General features: G+C 41.6%; 1 long non-coding RNA gene across 2 annotated transcripts in view; it reads right to left on the minus strand.

Annotated features, from left to right (window-relative positions):
* Positions 1-7943, minus strand: part of LOC107564332 (uncharacterized) — a 13108-nt gene extending 5165 nt beyond the window's left edge. Inside the window, exons 1-2 of one of the 2 annotated variants that reach the window (XR_001606213.1) lie at positions 7797-7943; positions 5945-5989 (exon numbers count right to left, since the gene is read on the minus strand). This is a non-coding gene — a long non-coding RNA (uncharacterized lncRNA). The other variant, XR_001606212.1, reaches the window with a different exon arrangement.
* Positions 7944-9263: the final 1320 nt, after the last annotated feature.

The following is a 9263-nucleotide window of genomic DNA, read 5'->3' on the forward strand; positions in this document are numbered from 1 at the left end:
ATCATGACAGAGCTCATTAACATATGACCCTCCCACACCATCTGAACGACACCGATCATAACAGAGCTCATTAACATATGAACCGCCCACACCATCTGAACGAGACCGATCATGACAGAGCTCATTAACATATGACCCTCCCACACCGATCATGACAGCTCATTAACATATGACCCGCCCACACCATCTGAACGACACCGATCATAACAGAGCTGATCTAACAGAGCTCATTAACATATGACCCGCCCACACAGTGTAAACTACACCGATCATAACAGAGCTTATTAACATATGACCCGCCCACACTGTGTAAATGAAACCGATCATAACAGAGCTCATTAACATATGACCCGCCCACAGCGTGTGAAATACACCAATCATAACAAAGCTCATTAACATGTGACTCGCCCACATCATGTGAAATACATCATAAAGCTGAAAAAAACTTTTCATAAAAACAGTCAGAGAGAAAATATAAAACTAAATTATGGCTAGCATCGTGAACCCCCAACATAAAACTAACTAAAAATATATTGTAACGTACGACTGGTTAAAGTGCGAGATTTACAGTAAATGTTCTGAAGCGGAAGCCAATCTCCTCTGTATTATCAGTCTGTGGAAGATTAAAATAAAGCGTTATAAAACACAAATGATCCGGTTATATCTCCTGAGAAAGCCCTCTGTTCTGTTCGTTCAGTCTGGCAAATCCACGTAATGAGTGCGGTTTATTTTTAGATTTTAAGCGGCATTATTTCAGGTAACATCAGACGAGGCGACAAATATTCTCTTGATTAAAGCAGCCGATAATCCCACAGCGGCGGGGGAACATCAATCTGTTCACAGCCACAGCGGGAACACACACACACACACACACACACCTTCAACACACCAGCGTCCGATTAAGAAACACCAGCCAGAGGAACGAGCATGAGATCCACGACAGCAGATTCTAGATCAGCTCCTGAATAATCAATGAAGATCCAGCCACTGAGAGCTTCACTGAGCTCCTGAAGGAACCGCAGCGTCGAGTCACTCTCCGAGAACAATCAGGAGCTGAATCATCTGAACCATCACAATCACGGTCGCACGGCATCATGGGAAACGGCCGTGTGTCCCATCAAACTCTACAGTATTTCAGCACATTCTGAGGAATCTGATCAGATCAGACAGATGAAGCACAGACAGGCTGAACCTCAACTAAACCACACAAGACAAAAGAAAACCCCACATGAAAGACGCCTGAAGTTCAATCTGCTACACTGTTTATATTGTCGCAAAAAGTAACTATATTCTCATCCAGCTCTAATCTGCTACATGCAACTATAATGCATGAAGATACTACGATATTATACACAGTAACAACATGATTTTCAGTGAAGCTGCTTTGAAACATAATTGAAATATAATTGGCTTGACTGTTCCACTCGGACTCTTCCCATAATGCTGTGCTTCTAGTAGGTGCAGACTGCAGTATGCTGGGATATGAATTCTGTTTAGGGGTCGACCGATATGTGTTTTTCAAGGCCGATGCCGATACCGATTATTACAGATCAAGTAGATCGATAACCAATATTTTGAACCGATATATATGTCTGGTGTAAAAATGAAAATTAATGTCAAAATTAAGAATAACAAGGGCTCTGACAAAACTGCCTTCCCTGGTGTTGGTTGAGTGTAGTACTCCCACAGTTAACTCTTTATTTTAAAGAGTTAAACTGTTTATTTTTTTGGCAAACTCTTTATTTAATGGGTTTACCATTAAAATTAAAACATGGAAGAAATAGCGTATTGTGTGATTATTCTTTTAAACAAAAGTTGTAATAATTGTTGTAGTAGTCAGGGGTTAAAGCAAAAAAACAACAACTTTTGACTGAATTTTTCCTCGGCCATACCTCTCACACACCCAGTTTAAGAGCAGTGCTTTTCTTCTTGTAATCAAGAGCGCTTGTCCTCCTAATTAAAAAAAAAATTAAGGAGCACCTTCTGATCAATAATCAAAAATTAGCCTTCCTAACATGAGGTGAAGTGATTTACAGGGGCATTTTCTTCTTATCTTTGCAATGGCATCATTTCCATCTGTCAAATTAAAACATTTATGTTTATAAGCTTTTTAAAATTTGTGTGGAGATTAATGTTTTAAATACAATTTTGAGTACAGAAATATTAAATGATTTAAATAACTGCAATTATACCTAAAAAATGAAGCTAAATCCGCCAGCAGGTGGCAGCAAGTCACTAATTTTATCACTGAATCATTCATTCAATTGATTTGTTCGAACGCTGATTCAATCAGGAATGAAGCAAGTGACTACGCACAGAAAATGAGAGTTCTCAAGACTCAGAAGCACGTGCAAATGATAAGATCTGTCATTTGTCATCGTGTTATAAGCGCGGAACCTGCTGGAATGAGCAGAAGTATTATTAATAGCCGCAATCCTGCGCCTGAATCTCAAGTCCTGCTCTGTGTTCTCTGCTAATAACCCGACTGTGAATGATGCGAGCGGCGTTATGTTGTCAGTGAGAAGCTGCAGCCCGCATTCTCCGCATCGCAGAAATCATAGATAATATTGAGGTGTTTTGCAACTTCAGTGTAACGTTAGTGGATTGTGAGTTATTGCAACTTAAGCAATGTCTGCTGTTGCCTTACCTTTGAGAGACAACTGATGCGTGATCACTGAAGCAGCTGCAGTTAGCAAGTGCTTTCGGAGTGAGAGTGAATTCCGCTTTGATTGGTCGGACTCGTGACTCCCAACAAATCAGACGAGCGGTGGGCGGAGACTGCTTTAGGCCGCAGAGTGGTGAGTTCTGACAAGCTGCATCACAGCCAAATAGCGCGTTTCAAAATTATTTTATCGGCGAATCGGTTTTGAAAATGACCGATACCGATAATCATAAAAATGCTTAATATCGGCGCCGATAATTGGTCGACCCCTAATTCTGTTTACTATTATCTCTTTTAGCTTCTTTCTTTGTTTGCATCACTGAATTACTATTTTCTTGTCTATAAGTGTAAAGCTGCTGTAAAACCTGTACTGTATAAAGCGCTATAGAAATGAAGGTGATTGACCCTTGGTCACCTGACGCAGTCACATGACCCATGGAACAGATGATTACATACTAGTGAATTAACAAGCCTTCAGAAGTCACGTTCTGAGCTCTAGCACAAAGGTCGACGGGTTAATTGGAAGTGCTCCCAGCAGTGCCGTGACTGAACGTGTTTCACAGGGGGCAGCAATTAGAAAGAGCAGTAATAGCTCCGGCTTCGCTCTGTTCGCCGCTATTTTTAGCCGAAGCTCGTCGTCCAGGAACCCTGAAGCTTCAGCTGGCTGTTCTACAGAGACGCTTGCAGGAACACGGCATGCTGGGAGATCTCGGGCCGGCGGGGGGGCGCAGTAATCGCTTCAGGACGCACTAATTCACTCCGTCCAGTCATTAATAGTAACAATGACTGAAACACACTCAAGATCCAGACATAACACAGATGTCAAGATCCGAGTCCGATTCTCAAGCTCTCAATATCCATTCACTTGGAAGCATTTAAGGAAAACTCAATCTCAAAACTAAATCTCAACTAAAGTGCTGAACTATACAGAGAACTCGGTCAGTTCATACAATACCATTGTATTAAAGTTTGAAATTAACAAACTATTACACTCAGCTTCATATATAATAATCAACACTCAAATCAAATGTCCATCTGTGTCCCTGCAGCACAGAAGCAGTGTTAAGTCGCTGGGGGATATTTGTAGCAATAGCCAACAATACATTGTATGGGTCACAATTATACATTTCTCTTTTATGCCAAAAATCATTAGGATATTAAGTAAAGATCGTGTTCCATGAAGATATTTTGTAAATGTCCTACCGTAAATATATCAAAACTTAATGTTTGATTAGTAATATGCATTGCTAAGAACTTCATTTGAACAACTTTAAAGATGATTTTCTCAATATTTAGATTTTTTTGCACCCTCAGATTCCAGATTTTCAAATATTGTCCTATCCTAACAAACCTTACATCAATGGAAAGCTTATTTATTCAGCTTGCAGATGATGTATAAATCTCAATTTCACTAAATTGACATTTATGACTGGTTTTGTGCTCCAGGGTCACATATGTTTAAATTGAACACAGTTATCAAACTTTGAAACATATAATTGCTTCTACTCCAATTGGCTGTTGAAATATAAACATTTAAATGGTGGCTGCAATAAAAATGTTTTTTCATGACAGATTTATTCATAAATAACAAAGACAACAGGTTCAGTAAAAATATCATGAATATGTAATATAGTGCATTTTTTATTAAAACGCTCCTCTCTCGAGTTATTTTTAGGTTTATGGTCACTGAATGTCTTTCCGGAGGTAAATGTGACATTATTGATCTCTAGCTGGTTTATGGCGGTTGAATCAGTGATTGATGGATTCATGATTGATTTCAGTGAGTTGTTCTGCTTCATGCTGATTTGATTTTCTGCTGGAACTAGTAGTAAAGAGATGCTCGCTCCACCGCAGCCATCTGTGCTAGTGTTCATGTCGTTAACGAAAACTGTGACGAAAAATATTCATTGACCAGCTTTTTTCCCATGACTAATACGAGACGATGACGAGACGACAATAAGGTCAATAAACGATAACTGTGACTAGATCAACATGAAATATCGTTGATGATAAAAGACGAGACTAAAATGCATTGAAAAAAATAAAAACTATACCAAAATGTATTTCCATTTTCGTTGACAAAATATTATTGGACTGTTGTATGCGCTTCTACACGAGTGTTCATGTGTGCGGTTGCCAGATATCAAGAGTTCAAATCCCCCAATCAGAGCTTCTCTGTTAAAATCATAAATTTTCTGCCCCGTGTTTTGTTTATTTTTTTGCAATCTGGCAACCATGTCCAAATTGCTTGTTTTTGCCAGTTTTCATAATGTAGGCAGAGAGAGTGCATATCTAAGTCTTTGATATTAATTTATATATTAAATATAGCCTGTAATAAATCAGTACACTAGATGAGTCCATATTCTGTTGATTTGTGCTTATTGGTGAAAGTGCAATATAATATAATACATTTCTCAAATGACAACAATCTTACAGATTATAATTAAGTAAACATAATTTTTATCAGTTTAACTATTATACAGCATAATGAAAATGTGATAAAGTCTTCACTAACTAATGCTCAGACATTTAGTCGACTAAAACTTGACTAAACACAAGCAGGACGAGCTTGACTAAATATGATAACTAAAACTTACATCTGCCGCAGAACTAAAACTAAAACTAAATAAAAAATGGCTGACAAAATTAACACTCGTGTCAGCACACATTAAAGAGCAGCAAAGCCACATTCAGTGACTGTATTTTGTGATAAAACGGTCAGAATTTAAAAGCTGAGACTTTGTTTCATAACTAACCAAGCACAACGAGGATTGTGATTATTGGATGGCAGGAGCTACAGATAAAGTTTAGTGAAGTTTTGTTCACGCATCGACTGAAAACAGCACAGATTAAAATCTGAGATTGGGATTGAGGTATCAGTATCGGCTCATCAAAATAATTAAAATCAGGAAATATCATGCTAGATACAAGTATCCTAGTGCACAAGTATGAGAATGAAGATTATGGCAAGACACTGTAGGCAGAAGCGTTAGTGTAAACTTCTCCTTCAGCTCAGGACAGAGCGATAGTTTGAGAACATTGCTAAGTTAATGAAAGTTAGATAAACTGATGACCTTTGTGCCACTAACACAGCAGGTTTAAGTGCGATTGGTTAGCAGTAAAACTGTGGTCAGGCTGTGAACTAATGCTTCAGCTTTGACCTAAACCAGCCTGAAAGCTGATCGAAGATCCTAAAACAACACTGTTTAAATGAAACTCAAAGTTAATAAAGCGTCGGAGTGCGAGACATGCTGAAGAAAGAGGAATCAAGCACAAACTCACCGGTGGTGCAGAAAGTGATTTAAGGGGCGAGCGACATCTCGGATCCTGCGAAGAAACACAGAGAGAGACGAATGAAGCCAAAACACACTGAATGTGTGAAGATAGAGCACCAGCAGTCAGTCGACCCGAAGAAAACACACGTGCACAATAACAGCCAGAAGCCTGCGACTCATTAAAACATAATAGTGCATCTTCCCAACAGCACACAGACGGACGCACGAGCGCACGAACACCACAACACAACGCAGGAAAAACCCTTCTGTCTGAAAGTCGTGTGACACACCTGTGGAAGAGGAGCTTCTGATCAAACTCAGGGATGCAAATATCTGCGGCTCACACTGAAAGCGGATAACTACTTTCGCTCCGGCTGATAACGGACATGACGGCTGATAGGAAAATTGTAGTAAAATCAGACATCTGAGACGGCGGGTGTGCTTCTGAACGCTGCTGTAGACAAAGACTGAGCACTGAAACACGATAAAGCATAGACCTCCATGAGATGACATGATGAACACCAACACAAACCAACCTGTCATTTCAGGAGAGAGCTAACAGTGTCTCGATGAACCATCAGTGATTCAAGCCACACAAAACAGCAAAACATGACACTGCGCCGTTACACCGAGTTCAGAGCATTTCTGAAGTCCCTTAAAGCTGTTTGAACAAGCACCTGTGAACCTGACCAGCCTCAAACACATTCACAGCACCTGTTCGATTTCACATTCACCAGCCAACGATCTGAAGATGCACTGCAAAACCTTAACCTTCCTCGCGCAGCACAGTGTTTATGACTGAGTAAACACCCATTCACCTGCACAGAGGCTCCGACAGCTTTACATGATGAACACACACCCGTGATCAGAGCCTGTCACTTTAAACAGGACACACATGAAAGCTTCACAGATCTCCAGACTCCTGTCAGGCTGATCACTTGATTTCAGTGCCCGCAGTTCTGCTTTTACTCTTCGTTTTGACATTATTGGTCAAATTTTATATCAAGGCAGTAAATATAAATGCCAAAATGTGGTTGTAAATCTGATTCAAGGCACAAAAGTTACGTTGTAAAATATTAAGAAATGAAAACCTCTTTCAGATGTTGCGTTTTGAATATAGGTATATTTGGAAACCAACACATATTCAAAAACAACAACAGATATCTAATGTATCTTTTTTTAAGGTCATTTAAGAAGGAAACATGATAGATCACCAAAAACACACATATGTTGACTACACGCAGGGTCAGAATGTGCCAGGTATTGAATGTGAAATCTGAATATCTGCGGTTATGAAATCTTGTGCAGTGTTACAGACACACTGCATGTTTTCATGATGCAGGTGGACATGCCTCTGAAGATTCTTTCAAGGGACAAACGTCCCTGATAACAGAAGTGTATTTCTGACACCGTTCACACTGAATAAGACGGACTCTACACACACTCTACACACACGCATACAGATATAACCCTGCACACATGCACACATGCACACACCACAGGCCCTGCATGCTTCAGATCTCAGACTCATTCAGTATGCATTACGTAATTTTCAGTATTAGCGGCAGAGTGGAGCTGGACTGAGGAAAAACATTCGCTCACACACGGAAGCAGCGCTGCATTTGCACCGACCTCTCACCGAGCACCTGAGCGTTAGCCGCGCACACACGCATCCTTACCGTTCACATGACGAGCGATGCTGGAGAACCGCGCGCGCAGATCCGGGACAGCGGCGGTGGCCAGCTAATGTTAGCCCGAGAGCTAAGAGCCCGTTCACTTTGATTCTCCTCACACACACACACACACGCACACACACGCACGCACGCGCCCTTCCCTACAGCTCAATAACAACGGCTTACCGTCAGCGAACGCCTGCGACATTCCCGGGAAAACTCAGAATTCCCAGCGCGGCCAAACGGGCGGATGATGGTGGATCTTCCTCAGCGTCATACATGCAGCCCTTCACCACCGCTACACTCTCTCTCTCTCACACACACTCTCTCGCTCTCTCTCTCACACACACACACACACACAGACACACACACTCACTCACTCACACATTCACTCTCTCACACACACAGACACACACACTCTCTCACACATTCACTCTCACTCACACACACACACACAGACACACACACACACACACACTCACTCACACACTCACTCTCTCTCACACACACTCACACACACACACACACACACTCACTCACTCACACACTCTCTCTCTCTCACACACACACACACACTCACAGACACACACACCCACTCACACATTCACTCTCTCTCACACACACACACACTCACACACACAGACACACACACTCACTCCCTCACACATTCCCTCTCACACACACACACACACTCACACACACAGACACACACACTCACTCACACATTCACTCTCTCACACACACAGACACACACACTCACTCACACATTCACTCTCACTCACACACACACACACAGACACACACACACACACTCACTCACTCTCACACACTCACACACGCACACACACACTCACACACACACACACACTCTCTCTCGCTCTCTCTCTCACACACACACACACACTCTCTCGCTCTCACATACATTCACTCTCACACACACTCGCTCTCTCTCACACACACTCACAATCACACACACACACACACACACTCTCTCTCTCTCTCACACACACACACTCTCTCGCTCTCTCTCTCACACACACACACACACTCTCTCGCTCTCTCTCACACACACACACACACACACTCTCTCTCTCTCACACACACACACTGACTCACACACTCTCTCTCGCACACTCACTCACACACACAGACTCTCTCCCACACACACACACACACACACATGCAGGCACACAAACTTCATTACCTGAATTACATAAAGGCTTTAGGACCTTTTCATCAGATAATTCTCCATCAGCTGTGTGTGTGTGTGTGTGTGTGTTTATCCACCATCAGATAATATGAGATTACACTTCTAAATCATTTGCAACATATTCAATAAAGAATCTACTTATAAAACATCAGAAACCCCCCACAAATAGATGACGGACTCTGTGAGACTGGAACGATGAAAGAGCAGCATCAGAGCTATTCCTCAATGCTGCTCTGTTTATTTTTATGTTGATTATATTTGCAGCTGAATTCCTGTTGGTTCACATGTGCTTCAGTAGCAGTGAACGCTGGGCATCTGTGCATAAAAACATGTTGTTGCCACAGAGATGATGCTCACACACACACACACACACACACACACTCTCTCTCTCTCTCTCACACTCACACACCCTCTCTCTCACACACACACACACACACACACAC

This window comes from Sinocyclocheilus grahami, unplaced genomic scaffold (assembly GCF_001515645.1).
Source record: "Sinocyclocheilus grahami isolate Dianchi unplaced genomic scaffold, SAMN03320097.WGS_v1.1 scaffold924.1, whole genome shotgun sequence".
In the NCBI taxonomy this organism is placed as follows: domain Eukaryota; kingdom Metazoa; phylum Chordata; class Actinopteri; order Cypriniformes; family Cyprinidae; genus Sinocyclocheilus; species Sinocyclocheilus grahami.